Source organism: Python bivittatus, unplaced genomic scaffold (genome assembly GCF_059951505.1).
Source record: "Python bivittatus isolate LINGU-HERP-01145 unplaced genomic scaffold, Pbiv_v1 ctg000850_np1212, whole genome shotgun sequence".
Classification (NCBI taxonomy): domain Eukaryota; kingdom Metazoa; phylum Chordata; class Lepidosauria; order Squamata; family Pythonidae; genus Python; species Python bivittatus.
The window spans coordinates 60,278,613-60,302,298 of record NW_028277112.1 but is presented as its reverse complement, the minus strand read 5'-3'; the positions used below and the strand labels follow the sequence as shown (position 1 = coordinate 60,302,298).

At 40.2% G+C, this 23,686-nt stretch overlaps 1 long non-coding RNA gene across 6 annotated transcripts in view; it reads right to left on the bottom strand.

The window, feature by feature from the left end:
- Window positions 1–269: 269 nt before the first annotated feature.
- LOC112540185 (uncharacterized) overlaps window positions 270–23,686 on the bottom strand; it is a 56,372-nt gene continuing 32,955 nt past the window's right edge. The window contains exons 1-8 of one of the 6 annotated variants that reach the window (XR_015793719.1): window positions 22,013–22,120; window positions 21,793–21,844; window positions 20,292–20,468; window positions 19,303–19,397; window positions 11,815–17,092; window positions 10,784–10,977; window positions 7,206–7,298; window positions 270–4,062 (exon numbers count right to left, since the gene is read on the bottom strand). This is a non-coding gene — a long non-coding RNA (uncharacterized LOC112540185). Of the gene's footprint in view, window positions 4,063–7,205; window positions 7,299–10,783; window positions 10,978–11,814; window positions 17,093–19,302; window positions 19,398–20,291; window positions 20,469–21,792; window positions 21,870–22,012; window positions 22,123–23,686 lie in introns of those variants that run through there. The other 5 variants (XR_015793718.1, XR_015793715.1, XR_003084251.2 and 2 more) reach the window with 5 other exon arrangements.

Sequence of the window (23,686 nt, the reverse complement as noted above, 5' to 3'; positions counted from 1 at the left end):
ATTGTCTAGGAAGACCTTGAAAGCCATTTTGTTTTGGCCTAGGATTAAAGTTTTGAGCCATTTTTTATGTGATGCTATGTTGGTTTGGGTGGCTTTTCTTACTTGTTCTTACTGCCCAGAGACTGTCTGATTGGAGTGACTATAATTATAACATAAATAAATATTGATGTACTTACTTATTTAATTTAGAGGCCACCCAACTCTAGAGCAACTCTGGGCAGCTTACCCTTTAAAAAGAGTAGAAAATAATAAAAGGGGGGGGGGGGGAAGACCAGACAGACAGATCATACTACACATACCACAAAAACATAACTGACAAAGGCTCCACAACCACCCTGCTCCAAGGTCTGGGAGAACAGCAAGGCTTTTAAAGACTTCTGGAACACCATCAGCCACCTAATCTTGGGGGGGGGGGAGGATGCTACTCCAAAGGGCAGGTGCTGCAAGAGAGAGAGGGACTTGAAGCAGGACAATAAGGTGGACACATAGTTGGCTTAAAGAATGTACTCAATGGATCTTCATCAGTGGTTCTTCATCAGACTAGGGGTAGGGGCTAAGATTGAATCCTGGGCCTGGTACTCTTAATGTTTGTGTTAATGAATTGAATGGTGAGGTGAAGGCAATGTTTTTCAAACTGGCAGATGATACAGAAGTAGATGGGATTGCTAGTACCATAAAATTCAAAAGGATCTTGATAAGTTAAAGAAATGGACTGGGGAAAAAAAAACAGAATGAAATTTAAGAAGACAAATTCAAAATTATGTTTTTTTAGAAAACAGAAACATTTTGGGATACCTGGCTTGATCATAGTACCTGTGAAAAAAGATATTGGAATTTTATTTTTATTTATTTATAAGATTTATACGGCTGCTTGTCTTATGTACCAAAACCCTGGATGGCTCCCAGAAACAACAATCAAAGCATGAGAGAAAATAAAACCAGGATCAAACATTTATAGCACCCCAAAAACAAAAATTTCTTCATACAGCAACATTTAGTTTACTGGGCTCCAGCCTCACCCTAACCCAATGCTTGGGGAAAGATCCAGCCCTTCAAGGCTTTCCAGAAGGCTAGGAAGATGGGGGCCTGCCAGATCTCAAGCTGGAGGGTGTTTTACAAGCAGGGGCCTCTACAGAGAAGGTGTGCTTTATAGGTTCCACCAGATGACAACATTTAAGGAAAGAGACCTGAAGCACACCCACCCCATTTGATCTGGTGGAATGGGCAGACACTGTGATGGAATGGACTTATGAAGGCCATGCTCAGGGAGATAAACATGTTCTTAGCCCCCAGCAGGAGTGTGGGAAGTTCAAGAAGATGAGGCTGGCACCTCCCTAAGGAATTCACAGTGTTGTGACTGGCTGGCTTGGGAACTTGGGTTCAGTCTGGCGAGATTCTGTCTTGAGGTGGAAGCTAATAAACGCAACAGAACTGTATTTGCATTGTCTCGTGGAGTTCTTTGGGCTGAACCTGACAGATACCCTCATGGAGAGGTGGCCCTGCATATAACCTGGAATAACAGTCAATTATAAATAAAATATAAATGAGTAGTATGATGGGACTGCAAAAAGGCTGCATCAGCAAATTCTGTAATTCCAAATTACAGAAAGTAATATCTCTACTTTATTCTGCATTGGATATACCCTACCTAGTAGAATGTGCCCAGTTCAGGGCACCACACCTTAGAAAGTTGATCAAGCTAAGCTCCTATGGAGGGACACTTGAAGAAGCTGAGAAAACTGAGAGGGAATATACTAGCATTCTTCAAATATCAAAGAGGAGGCCACACAGCATAAGTCAAGACTTGTTCTCCATCATTCCAGCGTGCAGAAAAATAGGTTTAAGTTACAGGAAGGTAGATCTAATTGAATGTTAGAAAAATATAGTAACTTTCATACTGTTAAGGTTAACTAATTTAGGGAGGTGATGAGTTTCCCTCCATTGGATGTGTTCAAGCAGATGCTAGATGGCCATCTTCCACGGATGCTTTAATTTGGATTCTTGCTCTGAGCAGGGAATGGGTCTTGTTGGCCTGTAGACTACAGATTATTAAAATGCAAACACAGGACCAAGACCCCAACTCTGCTGTATACATACTCATTTTGCAAATGGTAAGGTCTAGAATCATGACAAAGAATTGCGCGTTACAATTCATGTTTTCTACTGCTGTCCCACGTAAAAATGAACTGCACGTTGAATGGGGAACATTTAAACTATTCTGCAATTTCAGTGCTACCTTCTGTATAAATTTGCTCCGGGTATTAAGAGAAAATAGACAGATGAAAAGGGTTACCTGATGTATCTAGATCAAATTTGAACAATCTAAACCAGAGGGTGAAAGGCAGCTTTGTTGAATTTGAGCTAGAATTCTTCAACCAAGGAGAATCAAATTCCACAAATGGGATAAAATGTTGGGTGCATATTCTTCATGGCTCCTTCTTTATGATTTGATGCTACTTGTGATACAACTCTCTCTCACTTCCCTTCTTCGTCTGTGTTTTCTTAGCCCAGAAGCATACTTGGATACAGTCCTAGAGATGTATCTGATTTCCAGGAATTCATTTAAACCAAAGCTGCTATTTCTATAGAAAGGGGCTTTATAAGTAGCAGTGACAGCAAAGCAACACAATAGTTCCTTTTCTTCCCCCCCAATAAGTTCCTGGAGGAAGGGAAGGGAAGGGAAGGCCAAGTGGATGATCCTTCCAATGGGGGCCACATTAATGGAATAAGAAGAGAGCCTTTTTATTCTTTCTTTAATCTGTGATTAGAAAGAGTTCTACCTTCAGTTCACCGTGAGGCTGAGAGCATCACCTCTATGTTTATTTTCAGGATTTTCCTTTTTGTAAATTAAAAGCATCCTGCACAAAATCCAGGAGAGGAAAACAGATCTAAAGTCTCAGACACCCCATTTCAGGGCCATCTTCATACTAATCCTTCATACTAATGAGGACTCTGGAAACCCTACAAGTTCGCTTCAAATGCAGACAAGAAGAACAATGTGATACTTTTAAAAATGCAGTGCAATATATTAAAACATTTAAATAAGTAACAGAAAGAATATAAACATCCATTAGGTAAGAATAAGAATGTGAAGAGAGAAATAGATAAAAGCTACTATCTTGATGTAATGGACAAAAGTATATGAATTTGCCTTCAAGTTGAGCTCAACTTCTGATGACTTCACAGACACATCCATGGAGTTTTCTTGGCAACAAAATGGAAATGGTTTGCTACTGCATTCTTCCAGCCTGTCTTTTCAGCTATAGCCTTCGTATTTCCATCCAAGTATTAATCAGGCCTAACTCTGTTTAGTTCCCAGTCCAGCTGTTGAGCCAACATAATGAATATTTAAAATCAATCTTTGAAAAACGTCTGGGAGAACAGAAGCACCTCAGCCTAATTCTGAGCATCAGCTGCATCTTCCTGGGATGGGTATTCAACAGGCAGAGCCTTTTCTGTTCACTCACTTCCCACTGAATGATCAGATGCACAGACAGGTTCTCCTCTGATTCCTTCTTCTTCTGGAGTTGCATGTTTCCTTCCCAAATCATGTTTCTTCCCAGTCCCAGAATATTGTAATGGAATCCAGACAGTACCTTTCCATGCAAAGCAACTTTCAAAGCATACATTTGTCTCTTATTGATTGCATTCATTACAGTAATCCTTGAAGAAGAAAGATCACCATGCTTTTCCATGTGGACATCCTCTCTCCACCAGTCACAGATGCACAATGTGACTGTCACAAAAGAATGTGCAAAGTGTTGAGTTCCCCAGAACTCTTTCCTCAGGGCAGGTGGTTCAAAATGTAAGCAGATGGCATAAAAACAGCTCCAAAAGCCAACCAGGTATGGTTATAACAAAACCTGGAGTTCTGAGTCAGTCTTGAAATGGAGATTGCACAGATTGAATAAATTAGTCACCATTAGACCATGTGAGTATCAGATTACACCTTGCATTCTGGGACAAAGAAGCACAGGCTGACCTTCTCGGGCCTGAAAATGCAAAAACCAGCTGCATCTGTGAGTTTTTCCATGCAGTGAATAAAGCACCCAGTCACCTGGTCTGTAAGAGAGCAAAACTAAAGAAAAACATTCTGATTTTGCCAAGCTTTCTTCAAAACTGCACTAAGATTATGGGGATATCATGTTTCCCCAAACTGCAAATTCCAATTCATTGTACTCATTGGCAATCTGTACTAGAGTGCCCAAGAATGGTATTTCCTGGATGAGAATACCAAGAGTGTTATTTCCTCTATGACAATAGTGGTAACTAGCAACATAAGCCCCCTCCCTCACCATGCTTGCAATCTGAGACTTTTTTTAACATTCCAAACATTTTATTGTATTTAATCATTCTCTGAAGTCTGTACATCTCCAGCTGTACAACTCCAATATGAGAGCACTAATATAATACCACTTTTACAAAACAGGTGCCTCTTTAAGAATGATCTCAGATGGCTATCCCTCCATTTTGTGAACTCATTTTTGAGCTTCGTTGGTTTCAGTTATGTTCTTTGGAGGCTATGTGTTGCATCTCCTGTGCTGGAACACAGAACTAGACTGCCTGTTTCAAAGGATTTGGGGGAATCAGTTATCAGCGCAGCTATTTCCCTGCTGCAAGGCTGTCTCTTCTCATCTGCTCCATGCAGATGTGATCTTTTCATTAGCAAAGGGAATCACATGAGAGATGCATTCAGAGTTACCTCCTGGAAACTGACACACACCTCTGCCCCTAGACTATATTCCATTCTAAGTGCAGAGATGCACCCATGCTCTGTACCAATAGACTTGAAACCTCTGTTGCCTTGTGGGAAGCTTAACCTTAAAACTCCCACTTTGGTATTAAAGCTTTATCATAAATGTGGGGCAGTATTTTCCTGGATCATCAAAGGCTATGAATATAGCTGTCACTAGAATGAACAAAAAGCCCAAATTAGCTATGCATTGATCATATTTTTCACATGGCTTGATCATTTAGTGTGATGGCTGTAAGTTGAATGCTGTGACTGATGCCAGGGGAAGCCATCGCCTTCTAAGTTGATATGAAGTGATAGAAGACTTTGAACAAGGGACTTAATTTGTGGTGGGTCATTTGGATCACTTGATACTATAGCCTAGTATTCCAGTTCTCCTTTTATGTTGGACTTTAACTCCCATAGGTCCTCAATCAAGTAGCCATTGATTGCCAGGGAATTATGGGAGCTGAAGTGCAGCACATCTGGAAGACCCCAAGTTGGAGAATGCAAGTGCAGATCTCATTTGGAAAAGAGTTTGGAACTGAGAGTCATTTTCCACTCTTATTTTAAGTTAGTAGAACAAGTTGCTACTACTTGTTTTCAAGAGGTTGATTAACTGTTATCATGCTGAGTGGCTGAAACAGAATTATGTTGTTATAGAAGTGTATGCTATAGTTTGTATTGGCTTAGGTTACTACAGGTATCTGCTCATTCTTCATGGGTGGAGCGATTGCTAAAGTGACAGGTTTTATGCTATTCTAGTAACTTAGGTCCAGTTTAGCAGTCCCTGATGACTTGGAGTTACAGAGATCAGAAGGAGCTACAGGTCTCTTTCTGGTGCTCCCTGTGGGTTGGAGTACTTACTGATACGGACCCCGTTTGCTGCTGCTCATTACTGGCACAGGATATATTGCAATGTCCCCAAGTCTCTGTATCTCTTTAAGCCATTATTCATTAGTTGTTTACAGCATCACTAGAATGGCCTGGCAACCCCAATTTTACTTCCTGTCCCTAAGAAACAATCCTTGGCTTATCGTCAGACATTATTTTGGTACTGCAAAACACTAGCCAGCAACAAAACACAGAAGAGAATGAAGAGAATCAAAACAACACATCACATGCCAACCAATCTTTCTCTTGTCATGCCAAGGATTGGCTTCCATTGAGGATTACTAGTGAGGAAAGGCTCTATGACTTGTGCAATTGGTCTTTGACTATATCCTTGAAATATCCACAAATAATGTCAGAGGACTTAGATCTCTATTGAGACACCTAGATTTCAGGGGACAGTGGGAAATTTTAAATACAGAATGATCTTCAGGAGTTTGCCTATATCGCTCATCTCCTATTCGTGTGCTATTATTTACTAATTTAAATAAATATATTTGCTTGTCTGTAACTTGGATATGTGTAGGAGGCAGGGAGGATTGATACATAGATACCAAAACTGGGATCCCCAGGTTTTCTTCAGTGGGAATTAAAACCAGGAACGTTTATGAGACAGGTTACCCAGTCAAGCCTAGTTCAGTCTAGAAGCCTGTAGATCTGAAAATCACGTCTAATAAGAATTTGTGCGACAATTGTCAGGAAATCCAGATTGGATCCCTCTGCATTTTTACCTGAACATTCAAACTACAATTTAATGAATACAGTCTGCACATTCTGAATAAGCATATAAAGGATAGGGCTTTACATGAATTTTTGTGTACATCATCACGTACTACATTTAAAAAAGACAAAAAAACATGACCTTTATAAGAACAGCATTGCAGGCTGAATCTACACAAGTAATCACCAAACTCAGGATTAGGAAGAGTCCCCTAAGTAAATGTTTGTGCCTTTGTTAGCCATCCAATGCTCATTTTCCTGGAAGGAAGTTCAACTGAACTCAATAGGACGGCAATATACTCAAAAAAAAGAAAAATCTGACTTCAACTACAATTATAGCTGCAAGAACAAGGGATTCACAGTAGTACTAAAAGATGCATCCAGATAGTTTAGTGTGGCTGGGTGACTATTATGAGGCAGATCTGCATCTGTTTAAACTTGCTGCATAGAATTTATGTCATACTTATGATTCCCTCTTATCAAATTAGGAAGGATAGGAAGAAAAAGAATGGTGAGAAAACCTACACTGGCATCATAAAATCTCATGGGCTTATGAGGAATCACTGGGTCATTACTTTTAAGATCTCAGGTATCTACTTTGTTTTAATTAGGTACTTGAGATCTAATAATCAGAGCCTGATACAAAAGGCGTATCCACAAAACAGAAGAATACTGAGCCTGGGAATCTATTCTGAATAATAGAACGTGATGCAGTTCAGTCTTTCCATATACACAAAGATCCACTTTGGTTTCTCTGTTGTTGTTGTTCAGCTTTCTTTATTTCAACGTATAATTTAAAGCGTTATCTGGCAGTGGGTGGAGGCTGATCTGACCATTACACAACAGAATAATGAATTCTTACCATTCTCCTGGCAATGATACCAGATATCTACTATCAGTGCTAGATCTTCATTCTTCCATCTGTGCCATAAAATATCCTTTACTGAGAACTGCGCTAGGAAAAAGGGAAAGAAAGAAGGGATAGTTTAAAGGTCTTCAGATAAGAGCGCAGACCCAATATTTGTGAGATAAGCCCACTGTTGATCACAGGATATCATAAGAGCTTGCAAAACTACCAGCAATTTTGATGCATTCTTGTATCAATGGTATTGTATTCAAGGGTTGGGAAATGCACCAGTTGTCATCTTAGAAAGAGTTATATATTTCTGCCTTGAATTTGGAGAGGATTCTTGGCTCACCCAACCTCCCACCTCCTGGGATTCTGCTGTAACAGGATACCAGTATATTTTATGTGATTCATAGTGTGAAGATGATGGAGGTTTCCCATTATAGTGAGAACAGAAGCATGGGGAATATATTCTTCTTTTTGTAGGTGGAAGAAATACATGTTTAGGAGTGAACCTGAGTGATGGGACTGGGCATTTTGTTATTGGTTTGCACACAAACATTGAGTGGCTGATAGTCCTGTGTGTTTCCAATTGGCCATAAAGGACAATGCTGATTAGCTGGCAGTCTCTGACAGCTTCAAACTCATGATGTCCTAAGTAGATATTAAAGTAGTCCGAACTTGTTGGAGATCATCTCTTTGTACCTACAGTAGCTTATGAAGATTGAATTAAAAGAAATGCCTCTACCTCCTTAACTTTAGTTTAAATAGGATATTTTATAAATGAAATAGGAAAATAATCCTTGAAATGAGCTCTTTTATTACCTGCATTTACTTCTATAGATGTTCACCACTACTCACTACACACATCTGCTAATGATGAACAAGCGACTTAAAGTTGACATGAAAGATCTCTAAAATTTGTCTCTTCAACCAAGGCCTGGCAGTCTTTTCCACCTCTTCATTTGAGTCAAACTGATGCCCACAAAGGTATTCCTTCAAGTTTTGGAAAAATATGGAAGTTGGATGGTGCCAAGTCTGGACTGGAGGGCAGTTGGGGTAAAACACTGAGATCCAACTTTGCAATTGCCTCTTGGGTATGAGGCCTACTGTTGCCAAGTTGTAACAAAATGTCCCTCTTGTGCTTCCAATCTCTACTTATGGTTTTGAGTGTTTTGAGTGTTACAATGTAGCATTCTAAGTTCATAGTGGCACCAAGTTCAAGGAAATGTCAATAACATCATCAGAGTTCCCCCCAGATGTAACTATGAGTTTTTACTACCACAATCTGGGTTTTTAATTTAATAATGAAGCTTTGTGATGATATCCCATGGACTGATGCTTCATTTTTGGGTCATAATGATAAGCCTATATTTTGTCAGCTGTCATGATGCTGTGAAGAAATTCTTTACTTTCATTCTTGTGGAATGGCAACAATTGCTGGCAAACTCTTGAAGCTTTCATTTCTGCAGTCAACATGCAAGGAACTCATCATACACAAACCTTCTAATATGGAATAATATCAATAATGTGACCCACATGTTCCTGTGAAATACCAAGCCTGACAACAATTTCTTTTTGAGTGATCCGCCAATTGTCTTTAATCAGTGATTCAACCTTTCTCATGTGAAACCTGCTGGCTGCTGTCACAGGTCATCCATTTAATTCTTGATCACACAAATAATCTCTTCCCAGTTCACCATCTTTACATTTTTTTGGCCCAGTGATGCACAGTACTCATGTCAACACAGTCATTACCACAAACAACCTGCATTCAGCAGTGAATTTCAGTTTGAGGGACTCCTTTAGCAGTTAAAATTCAGTTATGGCAGGTTGCTTAAAGCACACTTAAAGTACTCGCTACAAGCTTCCATTTCACAAACAATAGCAACCCAACCTTTCCTCACAGCAACTTCTTGCCAACTGAAGTGAAAAAACAGATGCTGAAGAACACATCAGAACTTCTAATGCATCAGTACTGCCATTTGTTGGGGACGTATAACATTGGAGGCATTACTTTTCATTCAACCCTTACATTTTGCCTACTAAAGCAAGTGACAATGCTAAATAAAGGGAGGGGTCTTCACATGACGTCCCTGTGTCTTTTTCTCACCTGGGGTATTGTTAGTTAGATGACTTAGTTACAGTAGATGAACCTTCTCATTCTTCTCTCTTGTTCTTCCCTGTCTAAAAGATCTAGAAGTGAGGTTTTTCTATCTTCATGTATGTCTTAATAAACGTAGCTTTTACTTCAAAGACAGTAAATGTCTCTTAACATTCATTGGCTGCAGGGTTGATTATGAAGACTTTACTTTTTTTTTTTTAATCGGTTATGCTGTGACTTAGTTACCACATTCCTTCACTCTGCTTATGTTGAAGAACACATCCTCTAACAAAGGTACCTGCCACGTTACAGTCTTCAACCAAACAACCTGGATGAGTCTCAGGTGCATTTTAAAGTTGGGGGAGGGTTGGGAGATGGAAAGGTTTTATTTATTTATTTATTTATTTATTTATTTATTTATTTATTTATATATCAAATTTGTCACCACCCATCTTGTTAAAAAGTGACTAAAACGGTTCGTGATCTGAAAGTGGAGAGGGGTGACAGAATGCCTACAACCACTCTAATTTTGTTGCAGTTGAAAACAAGTCTATCTCTCTCCTCAAAGCATACAATTAAAAGACAAGCAACTATTTTGTTCTTTTAGTCCCATTGAGCAGTGTAGTGTTCTTGTATTACAGAGACAATGACAAGATGCACACTTGATTTATTTACAATGCTTCTAAACTGACCCAATCCTGAAGGAGTCTAAGCCGCGTAAAGCAATACACAAAATGAAAATACGTAATTACCGAACCAAAAAGTTAAATATAGAGAATAAACACCTCCATTCAGGACCACCAGGGCCTCAAGGCTCACTGAAACAATATAGCCTTGGCTTCCTTATGGAATATTAAGAAGGTAGGGATTTCATATACGTCTAGGGGGGAGTTCCATAAAGTGAGAGCTGCCATAGAGAAGACTTGTCATCTATCTCATACCTCATGAATCTCTCAAGGGAGGGGACTTTCAACAGGCCCTCTTTAGATGATTGGACTGGATGGGCAGATTTAATCCTGGTGATGTGTTGCCTGATATATCCTGGTGTCATGCCGTATAAGGTTTTACAGTAATTACCAGCACATTGAATTAGATCTGGAAATGTCAGCCTCACTAGGTAGTCCAGACCATGAAATCAACTCTCCAAGAAGGCTACAACTACTTTTATTAAGATTGGCTATAATAACAGAATCTTGCAAGTCTGATTGTGCTGAACCTCCTCCTCCTTCTTATAGTTTGGTGAATTAGGGAGGGGTCTGTCTGAGTTACTTCCAAATGTTATCTGGACATTCTGGACTTCAGAAATGCCCTTTTTGCCCAGGCAACAGCACCCACTTATGTCCATCAAGGTCCTCTTTCTTACTCTCTACATAGAATCTACTAGCAACCAAAGCAGTGACTTTAATATACGTATCCCTCTACATTGGCTGAGTTGCACTGCCAACGGTCTCACTGCCACATTCTGTACTAGCTATAGCTTCCAAGTTACCTCCAACCTCATGTAGAGGACATTGCAGTTGTGGTCAGCACATCCTGCTCCAGGTAGGTCAAAACCAGGTGAAGTTGGGTGAAGACCTCTCCGGTCATGGTTTCTACTTGCTGCTTCAACAGGAACGGAAACTCCAGAAGGACCCCTCAAGCCCTGAATCACCTCCTCCAGGGAGAATGTATATCAAATCCAATCTGATATTGGGAGATGGAAATATGTTCTTCACCAAGTCTATTCAATGGAAATGCTTATGTCTTCAGACAAATCCATTTCTCTCCCATCTGCCTTTTTTTTTTTTTTACCGAGGGGCTGGGGTGGTATGTGAATGGGCTGTTGATAAGAAGCAGCTTGGTGGGGAGAGGATTGTGTCCCTATGTTCTTGGTAGCAGAAGCAAGGAACAGTACATTTCAGACACGTGAGGCTTCCTTGTGCCCAGCCCTAGCCCTAAAGCAGTGTTGTCCAAACTTGGCCACTTTAAGATGAGTGGACTTCAACTCCCAGAATTCCCCAGCCTGCCTTGCTGGCTGGGGAATTCTGGGAGTTGAAGTCCACTCATCTTAAAGTGGCCAAGTTTGGACAACACTGCCCTAAAGTATTTCAACAGAAAAATTCAAGGCTGGTGGTTGTTTATGGCCTCTCCATATTCACCAGCTCCTCTCAAGGATATGCTGCTGACAGACAGAAAGGAGCTTCCACAGCAGCGAGTGCCTGCAAACTATTGTAAGTCAGGGTTTCATTAGTGTTTTGTACTGCATTCATATACTGAATGTCAATAGATGGTGCTGCTTTGGTCTCTCCTAGGTGTTATACATTGTGCGTGAGAAATGTCCTGGAATCTCGGAATACTAAGTAACAGATTTTTCTTTTCTAAGCGATGGGGGTGGAGGGTGAGATTCCACCAGGGAGGCTCATCTGGCCGTGGTGCTTTCTGACTGAATGAGAGAAAAGTGCCCTAGAAGCTATTCATTAGGAATTCACTGGAAGCTCTCAAACAAGCCTGGCAGAAACTGAAATTGAAGTGGTCTCTGACCTAATTTTCTTCTGCATGAAACATCTGCATCAAGGCACTCTTTGATGTATTCCACTTGGCTCTGTCTACAGCCTCACATCACATGACTCCAGCTTTAAAAGACATTTCCAGCCTGTAGAAGGTAATGTGATGTTACTGTTACCCAAACTAATCACTCAATGTGTTCCTGAAATAGAAACAATAGAGGTTCGGCCACGTTATGCATCTGCTCTGCTCTGCTGCAGCTTCAGCTCACCGTTTCAGACCCAGATCTCTGAGATGCCTCTCCTGTAATTCATCAAGGCAAAAAAGCAGGGGGGTGGCAGTCATGCTGAGGAAAATATGCCAGAAGAAACCATCTTTTTGCATAAGGATATCTTAGCACGTTTCCTCCCCGGTCCCCAAATCCATATTGCAATCAGAACTAGGTTTAATATGTTAAATAAATAGAAACAGGCCAGTGTCGGAAGAGATGTAACCAGACTTCAAAGGGAGGTGTGTCTGGGCTGGATTTTGTTGGATGTTCTGTACTGATTGTCAACCTAATAATAATAACAATAACAATGATCATAATAATATTGTTGCTTCTGTGCCTGTATTTTTTATTGTTTTAAAAAGAAGATAAAAAAACTAACAAAAACGAATAGAAAGTAAAGAAGAAAGAGAGAGGAAAGAGAGAGAGAGGAAAAAGACAAAGGGGCAAAAAGAAAAGATAAAAAGAAATAGAAAGAAGCTTCCAATTTTCTTTGCAGCAAATACAAGCATGGGGACAAAGTTCTCTCTTACTCTATGGTTACGAAAAGAAAAGCTCTCTTTTTTCTATTATCTAGTATTTTTTTCTAATCAACAAAACCACACATCATAAGTTGATTTTTTTCTGTTTCATGCAATGAAATGCTTCTTGTGCCGAGAGCCACAAAGGTGTTTTTGGGCACAACCTAGTTTTGTATTTATTCCATATTCTCAGAACAGCATGTCTGATATAATGATTTTTAAAATCTACATTAACCTTAGTTTTGTCTACCACCAATATCCATACCACCCAAATCTCAGATTATGTCCTTCTAACTCCAATAGCTTTCTATTTCTCGGCAACACCCATTCTTTTCCCCAAACTAAACAACAAGCAGTGAAGTATAATTTCAAATCAGGTAAACCCAGTCCTCCTCTTTCCTTTGCATCTTGTAATACCTTAATATTTAACTCATAGTTTTCCCCCCTGCCATACAAATTTAGATATATCCTTCTGCCATTGTTTAAATGGTGCGTCAGTTGTCAAAACAGGTATTGTCTGAAACAAAAATAACATTCTAGGTAAAACATTCATCTTTATCACAGAAATTCTCCCCAACAATGACAATTGTATTTTCTCCCATCTTAACATATCTTTTAAAACTTCATTCCATGTCTTAACATAATTATTTTGAAATAAGATACAATTCATATTTGTCATAGTGATACCCAAGTATTTTACCTTCTTCTCAATCTTAAAACCCATTTTATTCATCAATTCTGTTTGATCTTGCATTTTCATATTTTTGTGAACATCTTCCTCTTCTGTTTATTAATCTGAAAACCTGCTAATGCACCAAATTCTGTTACTTTGCCCATCAATGTTTCAATTCCTTTTAAAGGATCTTTGAGAACCAACACCAAGTCATCTGCAAAAGCTCTTAACTTATAAGTCTCCTTTTTAATCTTTCCTCCCACAATCCTCTTGTCCTTTCTTATATCTCTGTTCAGTATTTCAAGAACCAAAATAAACAGGAGAGAGGACAATGGGCAACCTTGTCTTGTTCTTTTTTGTATCTCACGTGGTTTTGTTGGAGCAGAGCAGGATTTCTGAATGCTGTATAGTTTTGTAGACATTTAAAACCCAGTATCTGCCTCAAGCTTTGTTGGAAATGAATCAAAGCCAGGTTTGTCATTCTCTTCACTGGGATGGATTCTTGTTGCCCACAGAAATGTTTAAGTATTGGTATGATTAGAAGTTTCCCATCCCTGCATGAATGTGCTCATTTTTATATCTTGTCTAGTACAGCTTCTGTTACCAAACTTATCTTGAAATGTGTCCAGCTGCTGGAACACGTTTGGTGCACTCCCAGTTCACACAGAGTAATGGTAGATCCAAGGCTGACTTGCTTCTTATATGACTGAAGTATGATTGAGAACCTTAGATACAGAAACAAGCAGCCCCATAACACTATTGTGTGTGATGTGTTCCTTAAGAGTGGCTGAAAGTTTAAAAAGTGTCGTCTCTGATCAGGGGTGTCCTCAAGGAGGTTAAACAAGCATGGCAGCCACAACATGTGACTGAAGCTGTAAAAAAGGGTGGGGCTTTGACTGCAAGGTTGTGGCCACCATCTCTTTTTGACCCCTCTGTGGACACTCCTGTCTTGACATTCAGGATCTGCCAACAGAACCCCACCCTCAACTGATAAACTCGCATCCTTTGCAATAGGATCCTGGCATTTCCATTAATTCACTGTAACACTGAGAAATTCAATCCTTCATTAAGGACTAAGTCCTCCAAAGGACTAAGAATCCACATAGTTGATTCGGCCTTATGCAAATCTGAATGACTACTTCAGCTTACAGATGTCTATTTTCCTGAACTTCCAAAGTTCTGTTCTGTTCTGTTCTATTCTATTCTATTCTATTCTATTCTATTCTATTCTATTCTATTCTATTCTATTCTATTCTATTCTATTCTATTCTATTCCACTGTCACTTCCTGAAAACCCTATGAATTGTACTTTTATGAGAAGAGCTAGGGATTGTGATCACAGGAGTCTCAGCAAACCAGAATTTTACCAGCCTGCAGTTTCTAGGTTTGCATGACAGTTAACTTGTGATAAAATCAATATGGGGTTATAATGTGGACAGAATATAGCCTAAGGCTGTCATACTAAAGACACTTACTTGATTAGTATCGAACTGCAAGCTTCTTTAAGAAAAATCTCACCCAGAAGATCATGGGGAAAAATAAGGAAGAAATATTAAGTATTATTTTTTCCAATGCTTTCTGTAAACACATATACTAAATTACTTAAGTAGAATGGAAGCAATTTAGGCTTGGTGAAAAACCCTATTCAGGTTTGGCGAAGCAATTTAGGTTTGGTGAAAAACCCTATTTAGATTTGCAAACCTTTTGTTTTTCAGTTTGTGGTTGAACTACCCCCCACCATGTTTTGGTAAGAAATCCCCCTACGCTCTCCTATTCAATATCAGCCCCCTGTAACTTTCCTGCTAGGTTCTGAAATTTGAATGGTGTAGAGATTTAGATTAGGAGGACCTTCATCTAGCAAGGCAACTGATATGTCCTTCCTATTCAGCACAGGCTCGAGATTCTGGGGGATAAGCTGTCCTGAACAGCATCTTCTCTGAATCTTCACCATGTCCAGAAGGAAGGGGAAAGTCTTCTTGGCTTTTGAGTATTTGACTACTGGATTGGGTTTAGGATACTTGGTGGTGCTTATGGTTGATTATATGCCATCATGTCAGTATTGACTCTTAGTGACTCCATAAATAGATATTCTACAGGAGATCTGTTCCCAACCCAGTCCTTCAGGTGGTGCAGTAGAGTTGACGTACTACCAGTGTTTAGGCAGGTCCATTTTAAAGGGGAAGTGATTGGGACAATTTTCCTGGGCCCCTCTACCTGGAGGAGACCCCATTTATAGTATAATTCACTGCCTGAAGTGAAATGATTGGATAGATCTGTATTTCGATACTTCAGGTTTGGATGGATCTGTATTTCAATACTTCTGGTTTCTCTACACACTCATTGGGCTTTTGATCTCTAATGGACAAGAAACAGTTTGAAAAAAATGCACTGTGTAGCAAAAAAGTAAGTACGGAGAAGAGGAGAGAGGCTCAAATGAACATTTTGTTCCTGTGCTTCTCAGAGTATTAAAAGGTCTTGTATTTAGGTATGGACAGTTATAATTTAAGCTATTTGTTAAGTGCCAAATGTATGACCATAAAAAGAATTGTAGCTGAAAGAGTAGGTTAGATGCTGTTCTTCATATTTTGGGTTGCTTTGACCCACCTTTCTCTCTCTTTATTTTTGCTTCCTACCCCGCCATTCACTGAAACCTTTATTTCGGTTCTCTGCCTCATGATTAAAGCTACCTTAGATACATCCTTCTTCCTCCTCTCCTCCATTACTGTTCCATTAATTTGGTTCATAGCACTTCATCATCCACACAGACAGAATATGCGAGAGTCTAAATAATGCTGAGTATATTGCAGAAAGAAGCTGTCCTAGAGAGCAATTTCAACAACAGCAGGCTTGGGCTGTGTAATATTTTTCATCAGCTCAACGAAAGCTGAGAAAGATAACAAAAAAGAACATCTGCGTAATATGAGAAAGGGGAGGAGGGAAGAACCCTGGATATGGTTCAAGAATTCAAGAATCAGCGCCCTAGATCACAGAGTTCTTGGCAGCAGAAGGTAATAAACCAACAGCTTTTGTACTAAACATGTCTTTTGACTGAGTCCTGTGGAATATTAGTTTGTTCTTCTAGAATATATTAATTTGACCGCCTAGCTAATGTTCCACTGGAGTTCATTCAATTAAGCGCTTCCTTCAGACACTGTCAGCAATAGGTTTTTTTCCTTTTATAACCTGACATATCTCATGCTTCATAGGTTGAGAACAGGGAGATGTTCAAGAGATATAAGTCTACAGATGTGGGGATGCAGTGGTATGGAAAGCTGCATTTTAAAAAAAATTTCCATTTGCAATGCATCTGTTAGAAGACAAAGAGCCTCAGTGTTCTGGTTGGGGGCTTTTCATAGCCATCTGGCTGGTAATTGTGGGGAACAGGATGTTGAAGGAGATAGGCTTTCTTACGTTCATACCCAGAAATGAATTGCAAAAATTATTAGAATAAAAATGGTTTCAAAGCGGGCTTAGAAATGCATGATGGATATGCTTAATGGCTTTCCCCAAGGAGGGTGTTCCAGAGATTTGAAATCACCACCAAAAAGGCCCAGGTCTGTTTCAAAGGAAAATCAGAGAACAGAGCTCAAGAAATTACCTTAAAAGCTGGATGGATTTTAATTCTGACAAGGGCAGGATGGGGAGCAAAATGATTATTTCTAGAGCACACTCTTGGAGATACCAACAAATCAGGCCTTTTGTTCATCTGGCTTAATATTGTCACAAAGAATGTGAGCAGTTCTCCAGACTCCCTCAGAAATGTCAGAGATTGACTCTAGGAACATTTGTTTGCTGAAGCTAAGACCCTTCTTCTGTATGTTAAAGTTGGAAAAGTTGTGATTACTTTTTGTCCTAGAAAAGATAAGAAAGGGAAGGATGAGTTCATATTTGCATTCAGCCACAAAACTCATTGTCTGTCCTCAGGCTAGTCACCATTTCTCATCTTAACGTACCTCACAAGGCTGATAAAAGGATAAAGTGGCAGCTGTCAGAACAGTGACAAGAGACAGTCAATCAGATTGGATTATGTTGATCTTATACCAGCCACACTGGCTACCCATTTTCTTTGAGGCTCAGGTCAGGTAACTAGGTTTATCTCTAAAATCTTAAATCACCTTCCACAGTCTGGGGCATTACAGAGGTGTTGGGCTTCAGGTCCCCCAAATTTTCAGTTGAGTGGACCTTAAACATCTTACCTGACCATATCAGCCTGACTTAAATGTTCCACTTCTACCACCTTTAACCTGCTTCATCTTTAGCCTTCTGAACCATGATGGACTGGTACCCAGTACAAGGTTCTTACTGTTTTCACCTAAGTGTTCAACGTTTTGTACATATACATTTATATCTTGCCTTATTTCCAAGGAACTTCAAGGCAGGCTTCCTTCAAGTTAGTGTAAATGCAGTCCATTGGGTTGATTATTATTTCTTGATAAGTCTATTCATTTAAATATAATTGTATTGTTTTAATGATCCAAACTGCTGCAGTTTATTATTCTTTTTTGTTTTAGATTCCTAGTTGTTTCTGTAGCTGGTTTAGGACCATTTCATAGGAAGATTGTAATCTGTTCATTATTTTATAACTGTGTTTTTATTTTTCTGGTATTCCATGTTTTTTCATGTTTCACACTACCTGTACATCTGCCTTTTTATATTGATTGCACTTTTATTCTTATTTTAGATTTTTTTTTTTCATTGTGATTTAAAAACTGTTGAAAACCCTCTTGGGCAAACTCAAGGTTTTGAACAATGGCATAGATGTGCTAAAAACTGGACAAAAATAAAATCTGTAGAGAGAAAAACTGGATGTAAAACCAAGAAACAGAAATGTGGGAGAAATAACCCCACACGATGCCAAATGCAGGAAAGAAACAATTGTTCCATATTCCCTGAATGGACTCTGATGAAGTAGGAAAAAGAAAGAAAGCTATAGATTTGAGATTCATACATTATTCCTGAGATTCATACATTATACAGCTTATTATTATTTTAAATTTATTGACTGGCCAGTAGACTCTAAGCAGTGTACAAAACTAGAAAAAATATAAAAACAGCCAGAAACATTAAATCAGACAAAGAGGCCAGACTAAAATGTTCTAATAAAGTACAAAATCAACAAAACAAAACAAAACAGGGGCCTTAAACAAATAATAAACATCAACCCCAGGCCTTACAAGCTTATTAGGTGCAGGGTGCTGTCAACCCTGCAAGGTAGGCCAGATCAGGAAATGGAGTCTATCTGAATAACTAGAGCTCTACCTCATCATTGTAGGATATAATAACAGAACCTTGAAACCCTGACAGACTTTCCTTTTCTCCCCTCTTTTATTAAAGAGAATCAAGGCAGGGCAATCTCAGGTTTTTGTTCACCTCTTCCAGTCTAACTAAGATGATGATGATAATGATGATTCCCCCGTAGGGGGGAGATGGGCGGGGGAGAAATGTAATAAATACATAAAATAAATTAAAATAAAATAAATGATGATGATGATTTAAATTTAATATTGCCACCCATTCCAATGGATTCTGGGCAGCCTACAAAATATAACACTAGATTAAAACAATTAAAAACTTAAACCAAATGAAGCAAGACAGCCTGGGCTAAAAAGAACTATTAAAACCCAGCAGCACAGCCCTCCCTGCCCCAACACAAGAACCAAAGTCAGGACTTTTTGGAACCCCAGGAGAATGGGCCCCATTTGTATCTCTGGGTGGGTGCTGTTCCAGAGGGCAAGGGCCGTGACAGAGAAGGCACGCTCCCTTGGTCCCACAAGATGATGTTTGAGGGGACCTGGAGCGCACCCACTCTGCCCACATGTACCAGGTGAGCAGAAACAATTGGAGAAAGGTGGCCCTCAGGTAGATGTTTACTTACCCATCATTGAGTTCCTTCTTCAAGAGCATCTCCGTACTCCTCTACAGGTGCCATCTAATCCACCAGGGCTCCACTTTGAATGGTTTCTGAACGATAGCTCTCCCCCCACACCCCTAGCGCAAACATGTGTGAGCTGGATACAAATGTCTGGAAAGCCAGCTTCTAAAATAGTAGTTTGCAGACTTACCGTTCACCGTGGCCTGGTCCGTGGTGCCCCAAGGCAAATAGTGGAACCAAATTCATGCCCTTTGACTGCTTGCATTTAAGCCACCGTTTGCCTGCCTTGAGGAAGATAATTTGTCAGACACCAGCTGCTCTTTCCCCACAGGCACACTTGTTATTATGTTACAGCGCGTGTGAAGAATGTTTAATGCCAGCAGAGTGAAGGGGAGAAAAAAAAAATTATTTCATGACTGCATTTGCACAAATAATCGACTACAGCTCGCCGAGGCAGGACCACCATCAATGTGTTGATGGAGAAGCTCAAATTTGAAAGGAGAGCAAAAGGGAAGGACAGGAAGATGGGGTGGGAGGGGGCTGGTGACAATTAGGATTATAGAGTGATTAGTGGAAAGAGGCTTCTGCATCCTGGTTTGGCTGCTGCCCCTGGAAGAAAGCATCGTATCGGGAGATTTCCGTGAAGTCGCTTTCTAGAGCAGCCCCGTCGGATGACAGACAAGATAGACTGACAAGCTGTAGGCCTCAATCTCTCGCTTTCTCCACTTCAGGAGGACTTGGTGGGCGGGTGGGGAGGGCGATGTGGTGCCTTCCGCATAAGAAATGAACAGGCTGACCTTTTCAGAGCTGCTGAAAGAGAAAACCAGATGTATTCCTCAAGAGTCACTATGACTGAAGGGTGATAAAGACTTCCATTGTGTACTTGAATAAAAGGAAAGCTAACCAGAAAACAGCAGCTGATAATAGTCAGTCTGGGCTGGGCTATTGTGCAACTCACCAATGTTCCGCTTTGGCCTAGACCACCACGGCTGGTCGGGTGCGGCACTAACTCGATTGTAAAGAAATCGGCTCCCTTCCTCCTCACCCCTGCCCTCTCCTAGAGAGGTTTTCAGGACATGCTAGCAATTATGCCACTATAGAGCTCAGTCTTGGCCCCATTCAGGGCTCTCCCTTTGGTTGCTTCATGTCTGCAAAATCTAAAATTTACCTAAAGCTCACCTCTAAACCGAGCAGTCACCAGTCCTCCAGTTCAGCTCCTATGCTAAGACAATTATTCGATGATAATCTCCTGGGACTCCCTGTTGGTTGTGCTCCGCCCTCCTGTAGTATCTCGTGAGTTTCAGACTGGAGACCTCTCGGCTTCAAGCACTCCTCCTCCTCTTCTCTCAAGGGCTCCTAGTTGGGGAAGGTTGGTAACGAGAGAAAAAAATGATCGATCGGTGAAAGATGAAACGGAGTCTCCAGGGGTGAGGCTGTACAGTATAAAAGAAAGCTGCACTTGAAAAGAGGGAGCAGTTTATAGACAGGACCACCCAACTCTTTAAAAAGGAGTGCTTCTTAGAAGTCAGTGACAAGGCAGTGGTGTGACGGGGTCAGAAGATGGTAGGTGAGGCTGTTACAGTAAGTTCAGTGAGGGACAACGGCCATTTGCCTCTAGTGGCTCTGTCTTCTGTGAGGGCCAAGCTCATCTCATCTCCAGAGGGAGGGAAGCATCTCAAGCGGGTGCAGCCAAAACAGTTACTGACTCATTCTATTTGCATTTTTTTAAAAATGCAAATAGCAGCCCAGGAAGAATTTATTTATTCACTTAGATTTATAAGGCTGCCCAACTCACAGCAACTCTGAGCACTGTGTGGATTGAAAACAAAACCCTCATCCATTGAATCAAGTAAAAAAAGAGAGAAGTGCCCTAGCCGGGGGAACAGACATGTTAAACATAATCCAAGCCAGGTAGACACAGATCTTGACCTAAACAGAGCCAAGGGAAAAAGCCAGGTCTTCAAGCTATTTAAGGATAGCAGGTCAGGACTGCTTGAATCCCTGGGGGGATGCTATTCCAGAGGCCAGGGAGAGGATGCCTCCAAGGTCCCATCATATGGCATTGCTTAATAAATGGGGCTAGGAGCATGGCCACCCTGTTGGATCTTATGGTACGTGGAGCAACAATGGGGGAGAGCCAGTCCCTCAGATAGCTTGAATAATTGCAATGGGAGCTTGCATGGAATCTAATTCTTATAGAAGTGAATATGTGTCGCTCAGGGTTGAACTGTGGAGTCCTTGGGGTTCTCTGTGCTTGGTTGTTTTCTTGCAAACGTTTCACTACCTGGCTAGGTAACATCTTCAGTGCTCTGAAGATGTTACCTAGCCGGGTAATGAGACGTTTGGAAGAAAACAACCAAGCGCAGAGAACCCCAAGGACTCCACAATCTAATTCTTCTTTCTTCTTCGTAGTGTTGAAGAAACCTCTCCCTAGAACCTGCTCTTTGCATTTGGCATCAATCCTTGACACTGATCCTGATCATTCTCAACACCCCTCCCCCAAGAATGCTATTTTTGTTTTTTTAGAATTCATGCATTTCCAAGTTATAAGGAATCAATACTGTGGCAATGCTTCCAATCTGAGACTGGGATTGGTAGCTTGTTCCACCCTCCTCCCTTCCTTTTTCTGCATTTCAGGAGATGAGTTAGTAAGGAAGCAACATTTTTTTCCTCAATTTACCATGAGCTGGGAGGAGATGGGCTTAGGGAATGTTGGAAGTCTTTCCTTCTATCTGAATGGAGGAATGTGGAGGTCCTCTCCAGAATGGAAAAAAAGAAAAGGAAAAAGATGAAACTGGAGAGGAGCTGTTTTTCTTATTTTTAAATCAACTATCAAGACTGCAAAAGTTAGCATCTGAAAGAACAAAATGAAGAAGTGTTAAAATATTGCAAGCACCCACCTTTTTGGATAGCGTTGGGCAAAAATGCAGATAAATTAATGAAGTCTTTGACATGACAGAACTTCTGAAGAGGACTGTGTCAAACCCTGTATCTCCATTTTAGACTCCCATCTACTGGACTTGGTTATTTTTAGAATTGGCAAGATAAGTGTCTTTCCATCCATCTCTGTGCAGAAGCCTATTCTGGCTTTGTGTTCATAGCAACATGGAAAACTCTGCATATTTTAAAGGCATGTAATTAAAAGGATAGAAATATGGAATACAGTGGCAAAGGCTATTGTGAAAAGATCTGATTATACAATCTTCTGAGTTTACACATGTTCAGTAGGAACCTGTGCTGGAGGTTCCCCTTCCCACCACTTTATAAGCCGCCTTTTTGTAACTGCTCACAAGTTGCAAATATCCTCTGTACGTAATAAAACAGTTCATCAGGGAAAATGTTAGGCTGAACTGTACCCCTGATAAGCCAATTTTTTATGTGTGGGAAACATCTATGCCTTGCAGATGACTTGTGGACATATTCTTAGTTCCATATGTAGTTGTGATCTAGGGAGTCCTCCCATCATCTCATGAGGACCAGCTCTGAGGTGTGCACTTTGCAGGGAAAATAAGATGAATTTCAGGAAAATAAAAATAATTAAACTTTTATGAACTTCCATAGAACCACTGATTTCCTAGAAACAAAGAGTCCAAGTCACTGGAAATTATCATCATGTCTTTTTTTCTTCCATTTCAGATAAACACTATCACAGAAATCATATGGGGGGGGGGGAGGTTCATTTACAGCTTTCTACCTTTTTCAACAGAAAATGGGGCAATTGCATGTTTGACCCATGGACAACCAGGATGGATAGAAATCTTTGGCCTTGGCCTTCTCACTCATGTGCTAGTTTTCCCCATGCAAGAGATATCTGCAAAGGAAGAACTTCAACAACCAATTGGCCCTTATCTGAATAGTTATAAACAAAGGGGGACCCTTTGAAAAATTGTTCTTTTTCTTTAAAATTAACAAGAGGTTCACTTCCAGTGATGATTAACCCTTTCTTCTTATACTTTCATCCTTTGGAGTCTGCCTGACACCCCAAAACTGCCATTCCTCCAGCAGCAGCCCTCAGTCATGCCAGTTTTTTCTGGGTTACCATATGGTGAAAATAGGATGCCTGCCATCATATTCCCAGAAAATAGGACACATGATGGTGTAAGTTACAGTGAATGTATCTACGTTGATTTATATGTATACTGTAGATGGTTTTACAAACTAGACCTACATCTCATTGTAAAAATACAGCTCATAGATGATCTCTGGGTCTGCCTAATTTATTAATGAGATGCTCAACACTGATAGGCACCATTTCTTCATCTATGAATATTGCTCTTCTGATATAGAATAGGCTCTGTAAATGAAGGCATATGGCTGGCTACCTTAGAAGAATGTGTGACAATACGTGCAAATTCTATCTTGCATATTTACATAAAAGAGTAAAGTCTCCCTCAAGTTGATCTTAACTCCATTTCCTGGAAATGCTAGTGTTTGCCATTGCATTCTTCCAGAATGCTTTTTTAATTTCCCTGTTTAGCCCATAACCTTGGAATTTCCTAGTGTTTTCCCATCCCTATAGTCACATGGTTTGATTTTCTTTACCTTTCCAACGGAGTTACATTTAACTATAGCAC